The 15,538-nt window shown below is 42.3% G+C and overlaps 1 protein-coding gene across 6 annotated transcripts in view; it reads right to left on the bottom strand.

Annotated features, from left to right (window-relative positions):
* PTPRD (protein tyrosine phosphatase receptor type D) overlaps window positions 1-15,538 on the bottom strand; it is a 458,392-nt gene that overhangs the window by 362,795 nt on the left and 80,059 nt on the right. For 4 of the 6 annotated variants that reach the window (XM_075078282.1, XM_075078275.1, XM_075078278.1 and 1 more), the window contains exon 1: window positions 4,298-4,808. The exons of 1 other annotated variant lie outside the window; for it this stretch is intronic. The gene's annotated coding sequence lies outside the window, so the exon portion shown is untranslated. Of the gene's footprint in view, window positions 1-3,603; window positions 3,649-4,297; window positions 4,809-15,538 lie in introns of those variants that run through there. One more of the 6 variants, XM_075078276.1, reaches the window with a different exon arrangement.

The raw sequence follows: 15,538 nt of genomic DNA, 5'->3' as shown, positions 1-15,538 counted from the left end.
GTTCTATCAACGCACGGTGACTTAAAACAACAAATAAAGTGAAGCTTGTTTGAAAGGAATTTACAGGCAAAGCACTCTCATGCAAGCTTTTTGTACATCATCAGATTTCTCCGGTTGTACTGCAGCTCTCACCACCATAGATCACTGAGAGAAGTAACGCTTCCTCTTTGCTCCTACTTGGTAAATCACTGATAGTATACAAAAGAGTATTTTTAAAAACAGATTCTTGCTTTAGTCTGCCAAGTTGCCAGTGTACATTCATTAATTAGCCTCATTTAAGGCCTTTTCCAAAGAACACAAGGATTAAGCAAATAAACAACTCACAGAGTATGTGAAATTGAGTTTTCATAAAAATGTTGTATGTTGACTGTTTTATGCCACCTGTTTTTAAATAGAATTACAACGTAAGCAAGCTCTTATTATCTGACTCTTCGACACTGAACTTAAAACAGCAAATATCTATACCTTTTTCTCCACTTGTTAAAGAACAGAAGTTTAAAAATTGACACAATCATATACAAAAATGAAACATGATTTGTAGACCTGTACCGTATTAGTCCTCTTGATCTCTGGTGTGCAAATGAAGTGGCCGTCCTCCACATATTAGAGACACCGGCTTAGTTTACCGACACTCAGTAAGACTTACAGTTTTGAACAGACGTCTAACATTTGAGAAGACCCTTTACAGCAGATTTCATTACCTTTCATCACAGCTTTACCTAAACGCACACACGCTCATTTCCGAAATTAAACTCAGACAATATTTGCACAACTGTTGTCGGTAATACGACAAAAAGCCTCTTGCTCTAACTGGCCCAACACAACATGATATGTAAAACTCCACTGTTTTAAAGACAGCTTATAAAAAATTAACATACCATAGGGAAACTGCATTTTGATTTGTATGACCTTACTGTGATTCAGCTTGAAAATCCTTTTAAATGAGAATTTTCAAAGAGCTTAGTAACGGAAGTTCATTTTGAAGGAAATCCAATATGCAAATATTTCAGCTGTGCTCTTTTACAAATTGTCTGCGTTGTCAGTTTGAAAAACTGAAAATCAACAATAGAACAGTGTAAGTATACTTGACCTTACTGCTTAATGTCTATCAAGAATGCTACGGCTGGTGGATTTTAAATTTCTGGAACTGACACTCAGAAATGTATAGTGCATCTTCAGCCCCGGTCCCGTAAATGCTGACTATGCTCCAACCAAAGCCTTGGAGCCGCTACACTCTCAAACTTACATAACACTTACAAAGCTAGTTTAAATACACTATCAATCTATGTCCGTTCCTGCCTTGAAGTAATCCTGTTTAGTTTATCTTTTAACCATACACTCGCATGGAAGGGTGCCATTACTAATCTAATAGAAGAAACACAAGCAACAAATCTGATTTTCTCAGCTTACAGAAAATATTAAATGTGGGGAGACTCTCGAATCCGACTTTGCCCAAAATTTGCACCCCCCGAGTCAACGTTCAACCCCAACTGCCATAGCAGTCAGGAGAGCAGGGAAGAGAGAAAACTATGTTGGACACCACACAGGACTGCGGGAAATGGGTGAAGCAGGGTAAAAAGACCCAAAATAATAAAAAAAAAATTATGCATCTCCTAAGCAACTGCAGTCTCGCTTATTAGTAAGGAATAAATAACTGGCAACTTGCTTTTGACATTAGGCACCTGTGTAAAAAATGTCTGGTGAGAGTGAGCGTATGCCATGTACTGGTATTTGCTGTACGAGAGCAGTTTATACAGGCCCCTAGTGGCTCAGCACACACAGCCACAGATGAAGGGGGATTCCTCCTCTTCAGCTTGTGTAGTTTTGGTCCCTGCATTGTTCAAACCTAGGAACAAAAGGCAATCTTAAAAATGAAAGGTGAATCACTGACTAGACTTAAATCACCAGTTATTTGGCTCTTTCGCACACCCCCAAGTCTGTCCTTGCAAACCCTCTCCGAAGATTAAGCAGAGATTTACTATCACTCGTTGAGTTCGCTGACCATGCTGGTGTTTGAGTTACGTAACCATCACAGCAGAACGCTTAACTCATATTATTCTTTAGCGCTCTTTTTAAAAGTCGTATGACTAATGGGTCTAAAAGCAGGTCTTAAGACCCATTCCTGAAATCGAGAAATACCGAGATGCCGTTTTCAGTTCTATACACCATTCCTGACAGCTTGCCATAGCACACACAAACCATAATGAATTTCTTAGAGCCTTCTTAGAGTAGAAGTCTTCTACTTAGGCAGAGCTTTCCGTGCTTTAAGTGGATACAGAAAAGCTATACATCATTTCTGCATTGAGAGAAATCTAAATATACTCCACCATATTACCACAAGTGACAAAACTAAAATTGGAAAGCTACTCCTGTAAAAAGTCTCTCATTAAATCCTTCTTCCTTTCTATGTGACACTCAGTTCCTTGAAAATCCCATGCCAGTACATTTACAGCTTTTAGCAATTTTGACTGGGCAAAATTTGACAGCTGAATGTATTAAACTGACCAGTTTGTCAATTTCACACATAAAAAAAAAAGAAGTAATAGCAGATCTCATGAGGCGGAATTTAAAGAACCTATCAAAAAATTGCCATCTAAAGTAAGATACAAGTACATATGATTGTATTCAGGAGAGGGGAGAATCCTTTTTTTCTTCACAGTTGCTCTGTTCAATAACAAGAATTGTAGGAGCTTTGTGTGCTCCCAGCCCAAGAGAAAATGATGTCATTTACTATACACTTTTACAGCAAGAAAAGAAAGTACTGACTGTTATAACATTATAAACCACTAGCAAATACCAGAGGAAGGAAAAATACGGTATGTATACGTTTTTCCATCTCTGCATCAAAATCCCCGATAAATGTCCCTATATTACAGAAGTTGCTTGTGCCTGCACAAAAGGTATGTTGGAAGCAATCTCTGAAAGGCTGAGAAGACAATCATAACTTCCCACATTAATCCTAAGTTTAAGACAATACAGGCTTCACCAAAAATACTCGTGTCTGCAAACAGGAAACTCCAAAGCAAATCAGCATCTACAGACTCATCTCCAACACAACGCCGTCCGTCTCAGGCGACAAGTGAAGGGACACATAAAACCCTAACTACTCCGCGTAAATAAAATGACCTTTCTATCATGTCGAAACCAAGAATATGGACATGGTAAGCATAGTAAAGAAGCTGCTATCCTTCCACGAGGCAGTAACTGTACAAAGGCCAGGCAAAAGAATAAAATACGCATGACAGCAGTCTGGAGAAGTAACAAGGAGGAGCAGGCATTCAAAAGCCATACATGCAAGAGTGAGCGGTAATCGCTTATAACGGAAATAATGTTTAGTTCTGTCGGGGCGGGAGGGGATGGAAAACAGGCAAAATGCGGAATTCGGTGGAAGAAAACAACAGTTTTATTTGCCAGCCTGGAAGAGCCCGGTTGCAGCAGCGAGGAGCGCCTGCTCGCGCGGGCAGACGGCGCGGAGGGAGCTGCTAAGTTTGATGAACAAATTCAAGAGCCCCTTTGTAAGTGCTCGGAAAACTGAGTTTCCAGCCCGATGTGCTTCCTTTCAAGTGGTTTCGGGGGAGTAAACAAAGAAATTAAAAGCCTAACCTGTGAAAAGCTTCGCATCTCCGTGCCTCCCCGCTCCGCCGAGAGAGAGGAGGAGGAGGAGAAGAAGGAGGAGGAGGAGGAGGAGGAGGAGGGGGAGGGGGAGGGGGAGGGGGAGGAGGAGGAGGAAGAGGAGGGAGCCCTCCTCGGACCGGCGCCGGGGGTCCCCACCGGCCGCTCCCCCTACACCCCCTCTCCAGCGGCAGGCGCCTCGCCTCTCACCCCGGCTACCTTCTCCCCACCCGTCAGAATAACCAAAATAATTAATATTAACAATTCGCTCGCCGAAACGAACAGCCAACGCGTAACGAGCGCAGCCCCCCCCTCCCCACCCGTGTACAGTGGCATTCAGTGGAAACGTCGACTCGGATCCATCAGCCGCCCCGGCGCTGCCCCATCCCCCGTCCCCGCACCGCCGCTCCCCGCGCAGGCCTCGCCGCCGGGCTGCGACCCGCCGCGGGCGAGAGGGGAGCGGGCGGGCCGCGGCCGGCGGAGCCCCGCGCCGTGCGGGGGAGAGTTGCGTGCGAGGCGCAAGTGTGCCGGGCTGCGCACACGCACACACACTCACACATATTTGTATGCGCGCTCACTCGCACAAACGCACCGAAAAGAGGCGGCAAAGACGGAACGGCGGCGGGGGGGGGGGGGGGAGGGGTGGGTGAGGAGATGGGAAATGGGTCAGGAGCGGGGCAGTTACCTGGTCATGCTGGCTCCCCCGGTCCCAGCAGCAGCAGCAGAAGCAGCCGCCGCCGCCTGTCCGGCCGCTGTCGCTTGCCGCCGCCGCCACCTCCTCCCGCTGCTCTCCGGGGCGGCCAATTTAATCCAAGCCCCGCAGCAGCAACAGCAACAGCAGCAGCAGCAGCAGCAGCAGCAGCAGCAGCAGCAGCAGCAGCAGCTACGAGCGGAGCCCCCCGCCGCCACTGCCTGGCGCTGGCGCGTGTCTCTCACAGTCCGGCGCCGGGGAGCGGGAGGGAGTCAACGAGAGTCCGAAAATCCAGCATCCAGAAGAGCCAGGTCCCCGCCTGCCTCCTCCTGCCAGCGCCACCTCTCCTCCGCTCTGCTCTGTTCCGCTCTGCTCTTCTTTTCTTCTTCTTCTCCTTCCTGCGGCGGCTGCTGCTGCTGCTCCTGCTCCCGGGCGCGCTCTCTGTTCCCGAGCTGCTGCTCCGTTTCCCCTCCTCCTCCTCCTCCCTCTTTCTCCTTCTTCCTTCCCCTTTCGCTCCCCCCCCCCCCCCCCCCCCCCTTTTCTTTTCTTCCTTCGCCTCTTGTAGCCGATTCTTTCGCTGCATCCAGCAGCGAGGTCGCCCACCCGGGCTGCCCCCCACTCTCCTGCCCCGTCCTCCAGGAAAAGTGCGGTGCAAACAAAAGCGAGGGAAGCGGGCACGGGGCGGGCGGCGCGAGGAGGGCAGAGGCACGGGGAAAACCCCAGAAACCGTCCCCGGGAGCCGAAACGCGAGCAACCCTCCCCACGCCCGCCTCGCTCCTCCGGGGGAGAAAGGGGATGCCGTGGGTACACGACGGCTGTCGTTTCCTGGGTTTGCTGCTGTGGGGTCTGGGGTTGTTGGTTGTTGGTTTGTTTGGTTTTGGGGTTTTTTTTTGTTGTTTTTTTTTTTTTCCTTTTTAATCCTCTTGCGCCGTGCGGCTCACAGGAGCTTCACGGCCCCGAGCGTTAGGAAAAGCTTGTTGCCGAGCTCTGCGCCTGTGCATGCGTGTGCGCGGCGGGGCCGTGGGGCGGCGAGCCCGCCCGGCCCGGGCCGCGGGCTGACCCAGGACGGCGGGCACGCATCGCGCGGGGACACCACATGCACACGCACACGCACCGCCGCGCGCGCCCGGGCGCTGGGGGAGGGGGGTGACGTCACTTCGTGCCGGCTCGGGGCGGCGGGGAGGGCGCCCACAGCCACACCAACCCCGGTGCGGGGGGCAGGGGGGCACACGAGTGGGGCGGAGGCCAGGCCGGGGGGCTGCGGGCGCCAGCCTGGGGCGGCTAACGCTGCCCGTGGTCTCTGCCCCCCCCAGCGCCTGCCCCCGCCGCCAAACTTCCCTGGACAAGTGAAATTCACCGCGATTTAGATGCTAGACTTCTTGTCCGGGATTGCTGGTTAAGTGACCGCGGGTTACCGGATGTGCTAGTCCCAGGGGGTTGTTACGAGGGGTGTTAAAATGCGATATTTACTTATTCAGTCATGCTTGTATATGGCAAGTCCCAGATTTTCTTCCGGAAGAATGGTCAGATTTCATGGTGAGTGGCGCAAAAAAGGTGTGCGCGTTTCTTAGCCCATCAGGTCCGATGCTCTGCAAAGAGGGAGCAGGGCATAGGACATAGGTGAAAACGATAGTTTTTAGGTGAAAAATGCTTTGGAAAACCTCACTGTTGGCTTCTAACCATCTTCAGAAGCCTGGAGCATATACCCTCTGTGCCATAGCCCCTCCTCTGTAAATGAGAGTAAAGTGATAGGACACACAGAGTAAACCCTAGTCAGTCATGGTGGCGGGAGCCCCATTAAGGTCGATGCCACAAAAGTTGGCTGACTGGCTTCCGCGCGTGTGAAGCTGCAGGTGCGGTGTTGGACAGACTTTGTGTCCTGTGTTTAGTGCTGCCTTGCTGCAAACCCATCGAGCTGTGTAGCCACCATTTTTGAAATTGGGCATGGTGGCCCATGCAAAGTTCATTGCAGATCATTGCTACTTTTCTGCAGACGAGAGGTATTTTCTACCATGTAAATATATTGTATCATACCCTGGAAGGTAGTGCTGCTAACATGAAGGCTGACAGAAGCGAAGATAAACTTTGTTCTCCCCAAGTCCTATAAATTGCTGTCTTTTGATGCTGCCAGTTACACCATGAAAAACAGTCCCCCAAGTAATCTTACGCTTAAAGGAACACTAGTCTTTTCCACACAGTATCATATCTTTCAAAACACTGAATGACTTTGTAAAAAAAAAAAAGACTTTTTATGAAAAGATAAATATATGAAATGTAGCATGGATGACTACTTTTTATCTTGCCAGAAAAACACGATTCAATGCAAGACTAACTTTTCAACAAGCGACTGTGGCTTCAAAGTAAAACAACAAAAATCAAAAGCTGGGCAAAATGCTATTTTATCTTTATCATCATAAATGTGGTTAAAGAAAGCAAGAATTAAATCCTCACCTTTGCCCCCTTGATTCGAATGACTGCAGGGCTATATTTGTTTTGAAATAGCAACACTAAATAGGTATTTCAGGTTTTAATGTTATATCCCAGCAGTTTTTATCAGTATACTTAGCTGTTTTAGTGCTCTTCATGCTGTGATCCTTGCCTGACATTGAAGAATTGAGCAATAAACCCATGCATTTTATATTTTTCATGTGGTATCACAATGTGGATGTGAGGTTTGGGACTACATTTAGCTTTCCATTATCTTAGAGTCATAAGCAGGTTGTGTAGCTCTTCCTTCTGTTCAGTCAGCATCACAGTATGCATTAGGAATAAATGCATTTCTTTCTATAGTAGTATTAAAACCAGATCTCGTGTATATTGTGTATAAGGTTTCCAGGTTTTGTAGTGATGCTGAAGTGAAAAAAGGATAAGAAATTAACCTCGATTCATGAAGCAGCATTAAAACATTGTGTACTTACTGTGGCTTTAGCACATATCACTTGTTATCAATAGCATGAATTTTATACTTCAGATAGTAGTGTACACATACACATACATAAATGTATATATGTGGTTTGGTAATACACCTTTAACATTCCTTCCCTGTTAAGAGGAGATAGCACATCAAGAAGCATAATTCATCTGTAACAAACTACTCATTAAAGTGTTTTTTTTTTCCCAAAATACATAAAAAATTCAAACACGGCATTCTACACTGGTGTTCTGTTTTTGCCGAGATTGCAGCAGTACATTACTCTAAGGTTAGTACAGCACTGAATTGGAAAAACATTTACACATTTTATTAACTTTGAAATGTTTCTTGTAAAACACCGAACAATCTCTGTGATCATAATTAAATTAGGTTTGGAAGATAGGAATCTTCTATTAATTTTTTTTTAAGGTGGGAAGAAGAAGGGCCTTTTACGTCATTTGGAATTAAGTATCGTGTATTCCCTCAGAGTTTTTATGAAAACAGACATCTTTCTTTTGTCATTCAAAGTTAACTGTTAAATCCTGTTCTTCCTGCTCATGCAGCTGCTGTCAGTGCCCTCTCTGGGGCTGCGAACCAGCAGTGCAGGTTTGATGTGAAGCGCAGGATGTGAGTGAAGTTTTAAAACTCGAAAGACACAGCAAAGAAGGAAGAAAAGTGGGTCAGCTCCTTCTGTTCACCTGAATACCTACCTGTGACCATACTATGAGTGACTTCTGATATAGCTCTTCAAGTAGAGGACCAGCCATACTCATTCATGTCTCAGTCTCATGAATTTCATATATTAAATAGTACTCTATTAATAGTGTGCAGTATTATTTTCCTCTCGGCTGTTCTGCCTTGGATTGTTGTTTGTGTCCCTGGTAAATGGCATCCCACTAAGCTCTTCAGCACAGTAGGACATTCCATTAACAACTGGAACCAGTAGACATTGGGTTACTACACAGCAAGATCAGGAAGCGATGGGGCAGCGGGGGGGGGGACACGACACGACACGACACTGGACCAGAAGGGTTGCTCTGTAGTTTAGTTGCCTCTTCCCCCCTTTTTTTTTTTGTTGCATAGATTACAGTATCTGTATATTACAGTTATTTATGATTAACATATGACAAGCTGTCAGCTGAAATCTAACAGATGATTTGTCACAAAACTGCATTAATGCATATGATAGGCCCTGGCTTACGAAATGATTATGAGAACATTCCTGAGTTGTTGTACTGACATTTGAAAATTCTCATTTATAAGCCACATACACTGTGAACTCCTATTATTAAAGGTAATAAAACATTACTAGACAAGTAAAAACATGTTGTCTATATGCCAAAATTTATTCAGCTAACACAGTTTGAGTACGCATCTTTTAAATACTGATTTAGTACCTCAGCGGACATTCTCAGTACTTGTGTTTATCTTGTAAACATTTGTGATTCATATGAAACTTTTAAGTGATGAGTAGTTAGAGTAGAGTAGTTAGAGTATGGAGAAGAAAGTGATTTTAAGTGTAGAGTTTTATGATCATTTGTGCCACGTTCACTATTTTTTTCCCTGCTGTCTTAAAGAGGTGGGGCTTTATTCACTAGCCTGATCCACCTGGCATTCCAAACAACTTCTGTATGTGCCAGCACATTTTAAATCTGTTTCAGGGGAGGATTCAGGTCTTCTGTCCTACAGGTCTCAAACCCTGTCCTGATTTTTCTTCTGTGGAAATAGAGGTTTGGCAGATGAAGGAGACGGCACATCAGGCAGGTGCCAGACCATTCATTGCACTGAGCCAGTCACACTGCATGCCTTACCACAGACCCAAGCTAGCTAATGGGAAATGGGTGGTGGAATCAGGTGATGCAGCATATAAATACAAAGAAAATTGGGCTTCATTGTTTCTACTTCTCAGGGAACAAATTGTCCTAGCTCGTACTTTTTTTTTTTTTTTTTACTGAAAAGAGCAAGAAGCCTAGAAAACTAGTAATTAATCATGGAGTACATGAAAATCTGCAGGGACTTGGAGATGATGAAGCAGGATCAGCTTTATCAGAGTGCACTAGAGTGTGTGCCACAAACTGAAAATAAACAGCAGCATATGTAGGGAAAGCTGTAAATAAGATTTGTAGATAGAGGAGACAGCTTTGTCTTTTACTTCTAGAGTATTTGGAGTGTCTCAGATGTGGTGAGAACTCTGCTAACAATTTAGAAAGAATATACTTAGAATACAGAACACAATCTGGTGGTATTTTTCTTAAAAAATCATGCATATGTATATAATGTATGTACGCACATAGATGCCAGAGGTCTGTGTCAAGATTTGCTTTCAATTTTAATACAGTACAGTAGATGGGGATTTTTTGTTCTTTGTTTTCTTCTGATTTCAAAATGTAGACTTCATGGAAAGAAGCTACCCCCAAATTTTAATGACAGCAGCAGAGAGCTAAGGCTAGAGGGAATATCAGGAATATTTTCTAATATTAGAAGAGAAAAATGGGATTCAATAAAGGAAAATAGCCAAATGGCAGCTTGCTAGTTCACACCTTTTACAACAATTGAACAGAAAGAGATACCATGTGTTACTTAGCATGTGACTATTTCATGGTTGCTCAACATGCACTAGGGAGGCCTAAAGGCACCATTTTGCACCCATAGGTCAGAAATCACAGTCTGTATAACACTACTTGATGTAAGTCCTGACAGCAAGTAACTGAATTCATGTATTTTAAAACTCAGGAACAAGAGGAAGGTACTAATGCTGTAACTGATCCACAGAACTGGAAGATTTTGTTAATCTTTTATTTGAACACTGACTTCTAGTTCCTAAGGAGACACTTCTGTTTAGTTTACATAGCTTATTTTATATAAAAGTTTCCAAAAACGCTTTGTAGAAAGCAGAGGATCTCTCAAACTAACAACAACTGGTCCAAATGAAGCCTCATAAATCTGAATGTTTGTTCCTTCTTGCCAAACCTCAAGGAGGTTCAGATCACAGTGTCCTATATGGCAGTGCTGTATTGTCTGGGGGCTAAGCAGGGGATAGAGGGAGGAGAAGGAAAAGTCTTAGTTTATTTCCTAACCTTGAACTTTTTGCTTCTTGAATATAGGAATGTTACAGAATAAGCTGCTCAGTCATCTGAGGGAGGGAGTGTTTCTCCATTCCTATCATGTTGCCTCCTTTATTCTAGTAAATCAAGAGGCATAGGCAAGTGCTGGGAGGCAAGATATGGACTCGCCTAGCGGAGGTGCTGCATTATGAAACCTTGCAAGACAGAACGGGAAAGGAGAAGAAAATTCTTCTCAGCATCTCTCTCCCTACAGCTACCTACAGTTAATATTTTAAAGTAATTATTGCCATGGGCCTATAAATATTTCAACAATGGTAGTGATAAATATCTACAGTACCGAAAGAGGATTTTTTTTTTTTACTAGAGTGGACCCTATCGTGCTCTATCTTGGCTTTAAGTCTATCTGAGGATGGCCAAGTTTAAACCTGTTGAATCTGATCAATTTGTACAGATTCAATTAAATTTTTTTCCCCAACATAACTCTCATTACCCTCAGATAATGTGCTTCCTAATTAAAAATATAGAAAAATGTCTCCGACTTGATTATCAGTGTATTGCTAGAAGAGTTTCAGATCACCTTTTAGTGGACAAGTGTCTACATTACAAAAATAGTGTCATACCTGATTATTATGTTCAAGTCAAGGACTTTATGGAAAATCAAATTATTCTCTCATTTCTAAACACAGTTCTCCAGAGGTAGCTGCAGGCTTATTCGCGGGTCAATCTAGGTAAAAACTCTTGAATGCTTTAGTATAGAGTGCTGTTAATCCAGCACTTTCATGAGCAACTGTGTTCACCCTATTTTCAATTTAAAATATAAAATATTGCAAATTCCATGAATTCTGATATCAGAAGGGATATTTCAACAGTACGACCATGACTGACCAGCGTAAACATATTACAGAATTTCACTGAAACAGTAAAAATATGTTAACTTATAACCACTCTGTTTATATTACCTATGCATTGCTTCAGTTTATGTTTCCTTCCATCCCATCCATTAATCACTGAATGCAAGCCCACTGAACATTTACTCTGTTACAGAATGTAGTATATAAGCTATGCACTATCACATCCTTTTAAGGAAGACTGTATATTTTGGGCAGAACAAGAGGTGTGAAAACCACATTATCCAAACAAATCTGCTCACCACACAACATTCTGTAATCATTTTCACTCTCAGCAATTCAATTAAAACAGAAATCAGGACCACGAGAAAAATCTACATTTTAGCCAAAGAAGTTATTCATGAAAAAGGAATGAAAAGATTAAATCTGTTGTATTGAATCCAGATTATTAGCAAGCTCGGGTGCCAAGTCCTTTGTTTTTCAATGTTGAAAAGCACTTTTCCAGATTAAAATAGCCCTGTGAGGGAAATCACATCTTAGTCATAGTTTTCCAATCAGAGGATTTATTTTTCAACATGGGAAAAAAAATTTTAAAAGTTCTGTTATAAAAATGACAACCCATTCAGTCTGACTTCAACATACATTTTTTTAGGACACAAATACAGTTCAATGACCTCCATGTAATTTTTTTGATAAAGGACCGAGCAAGCACAAATGTGAACTGGTGGAAATCAAATCCTTGGCCTAAGAATTTGCCTGTATTTTCTCATTTGGTTCCTTCACTGAGAAGGCACAAAGGACAAAATAATGGCAATCAATTTCAACACCAGTGTTTATGGAATGACAGCAACATGATTCATGTCTTTAATTTCAGGTAGGTTCTGCATATTCAGGATGCAGTTATGATTTTAAAAAGTAGAAGAAGACAAAGAAACAGAGACTCTGCCTTCTCCAGACTTACTTTCAATTCCCTCCTCTTGATTTGGCTCTGTGAACTCTTGTTTGGTTTTGCAACAGTGTTCAAATAGTTCTCTTTCCTCCCAGTGAAGTTACCAGTCTCGTTTCATTCTCTTACAACCACCCACATGCAGTGTCTTTCCAGAATTGTCTTCTACCTACACCTTCTAATGCCTCCTTTCTCTTTCTCAACTGACTATGATTTCTTAAGTGACTATGCTTCCTTAAATCTGTCCTGTCTCAAATTCCAGCTTCTCTGTTCTGTTCTAAGACCCTGGGTTACCTTTTAATTTATTTCCTCTTTCATTCATTTCCTCTTTTCCAGATTTACCTCATTCTTTCTTCCCCCAAACACCTCTCTCATCAGCCTTACTATCTCCCAAATCCTTCCACCTTTCTTTACAGAAGTACGCTTTTGCTTATCTATGTAATGGAGGAAAGAGGAAGTAGGTAGTATTACCGCAGCTGCATTTTTCTGAGATCCCAGACAGGTCAGCACACCCTTGCTCAAGACGTTGAGAAGGAGGCTGTAGCAAAATACAATACTACAGTGTACATGGCTGTACTGCATCCAGTACCTACACTGTTCTACAGGACATTCTTCAGAAGCTGGAGGAACAGAGGCAGGGAGCAGTCCTGAACACAGGGTATCCCACTGAATATTTCTTCTTGATATGGCATTCAGTACCTAAATGCTTGGTTGGCTATGCATTGTTCCACATCTTCCTGCCTATATCCCATTCATTTTCGTGCTGCAAGGAGTAAGACTGATCTGAGAAAGGGGTGACATATAGCTGGTATTTGGAAGCTGTTTTTCTTGAAGATTTTGAGGAGATGGAACATCAAAGGAAAGAAGAGAGTAAGTCACTGTCTTACCTGGATCTGGGTAAGAAATAGGTCACAAATATAATGTCATATTGGGGACTTTCAGGAACAGTAGTAAAAGGCATAAGCTGTTGTGTCAAGAGCAGCAATAGTCCTGGGATCAGAAAGATGTTAATTCAAATATCACTGGTATGATTGACCCCTCTTTTCACAAATAAAGGAGATAGAAATCCTAGGATTTGTGTAATTCATTGTAAATAACGTGCCAAATCTCAGGTCATTTATAACAGTTTGCCCCTGAAGACTGTAGTGAGCAGCAGCTGGTTTTGTGGACTCACATGAGCAGAGACTACTTAAAAGGTGCAGCTTGAAAGAATGCTGTGATCTTTTTTCTTTGCATGCTGATTCCAAAGGTGGCAAAATGGAGTGGTGATAGTGATGATGGAGGCGCCTTCATGTAATTATGCTCTCAGCACATTAATATACTGAGTAACATCAGTATGATCTGAAACAATAAAGTTTGCTACCAAGAGATAAATCATTATCTCATTCCATTACACAAATTTTCTTTCATTCTATACACAGACACACACACACAAAGCCCCTTTTCTAAAGAGGTTTATAAAAAAGAAAAAGGCAAACGTGGGATATGGTGAAGTACTTTCAGTTGGGACATTTTCTGTGCTGCATAGTAGTTTTTAAAAACAAAGAAGGTATGAGTTTGTACTTGTATTCTGGACACAGGAAGGTGCTAAATATATGAAAATTATTTTGTGTATGAATTCACTAAGAAGCAATCAGGGAGAAAAAATCAGTATTTTACTTAGAGCAAAAATAAAGCTGCGACTTCAATGTTTTTTGTTCAGCAAGGGTTGTTATTTTTGTTATAATTCTTCAAACAACAGACAGTAAGAACAGCAAGAACGTTCTGTGTTTGGAACAACATTCAGGAAGAGAAAAAAGTGAAGAGCAAAAAATGTTTTTAGATATTTCTACCAGTCCAATGCTTTCAAATGTCAGAGGTTCTACTGGCTCATCAACCCTGTGGCAGATACCAGGGGATGTATTCACCATTGCGGTTGGTCCTTTATTCAATACTACTAGGATGCTGTCCATCAATAGCCTAACAAATATTTTGGCCTCTTTAGTCTGGTGTTACTAAGCAGAAAAAAGACAGACACGTCTCCCACTGAAGGAGACATGCCTCTTCTTCTATTCTGGTAGATCTAGGTGATATGAAGACCATGGATGTAACAAACTCTAACAATTGACATATGTTTATAAATGATAATTGCATTTTAAATAAGAAAAAAGCAAAACAATTCAGAGCATAAAATGAATTTTCAAAGATTGTTTCAATTTACTACGATCATATGACACAGAGAGTCAATGAGCAAGTAAACTTGTGGATGACCACACTAAGAATTTTTCAGACCTGTTCCTGAAACAAAGTTGTCTATCATATGAGGCTGGCCTACATTTCTTCTTTCTACCCTGTATTTAGTTTAGCTTAAAACAAACGTTTTTCTTTGCTCACTTTACCTAATGATTCAGGTTGGTCTACATTAATGATCTGTACTTTTCATTATTTACTGTTCTCCCAACCTGCAGAAACAGCACCTGGAGAAATCTGCTTCCAAAGGGATCTGGAAGACAGAAAGCTTCCACTAATCCAGAGGAAGGACTTCCCAGAGCTGGCATATACCTCCTTTCATACTGTGTTATTTTGAGCTTGTCCGGCAGTACAGACATGGGAAGTTACTTAGCACTATAAGCACTGATGATAATTGTAGTTCTATGCATAAAAAAGCACAAAGACTTAAAGTTGTTTCTGGCCCTTTGGTAACTAAAGTACAAGAAGGAAGTACCTTGTGTCTTTGAGAGTATCAGAATGTCCTTCCTGAATGAGATTTTGAAAAGCTGTATACCACAGCCTGTGTATTTAGTACACCACTTCATGCTAGTATCCAAAACTGAAGAAAACAGAAGTAAAAAGAATGCAAAGAAGGCATAATGGTGAATTTTTACTCGCTTGTATCCTAAGATAAAATACTATTCTTGTGCATAGATAGTGACAATATACAGTTTAGACATGTAGCTGAGCATAGACTTTGGTACCTCTCTGCAATTTTTGTATTAGGTATGATATTGATTATCTATACAATAAGTACTAAATAGGTTATACAGACAAAGGCTAAGGCCAGTGCCTACGCACAGCATAATTCTGAGCGTACTCTTAGCATTCACACTACACTAAATGAGGTGACTCTACTTTTTAAAGTGATGCACTTGGATAAGCATTTGCAGGAGCAGAGACATAAAAAATGTAGTTACATTTCTCTCTAAAGGCTGAATTGGCCTGCTGGAACTTTTAAAAAGTCCTATGAAAAGTATATTTTTATGAGTATAGGAATTTAATATATTCCAAAAATATCCAAAATACTGTCACCAAGCGGAAAGCACTTAAAGAAACACTGGGAGATGATATTCCCAGAGCTCACTGCTAAAACCTTAGCAGTTTCCATCTCCTTGTTATTTACACAGGATCCACTCCCCTTTCCTCTGTAAAAATTGCTTTATTCTGGGTATGATGCAGCAGGGTGATTCAACTTTCCTTGGGAAGTGGAAA

This window comes from Phalacrocorax aristotelis, chromosome Z (assembly GCF_949628215.1).
Source record: "Phalacrocorax aristotelis chromosome Z, bGulAri2.1, whole genome shotgun sequence".
Taxonomy (NCBI): Eukaryota; Metazoa; Chordata; class Aves; order Suliformes; family Phalacrocoracidae; genus Phalacrocorax; species Phalacrocorax aristotelis.
This window is presented reverse-complemented; position numbering and strand designations above follow the sequence as displayed.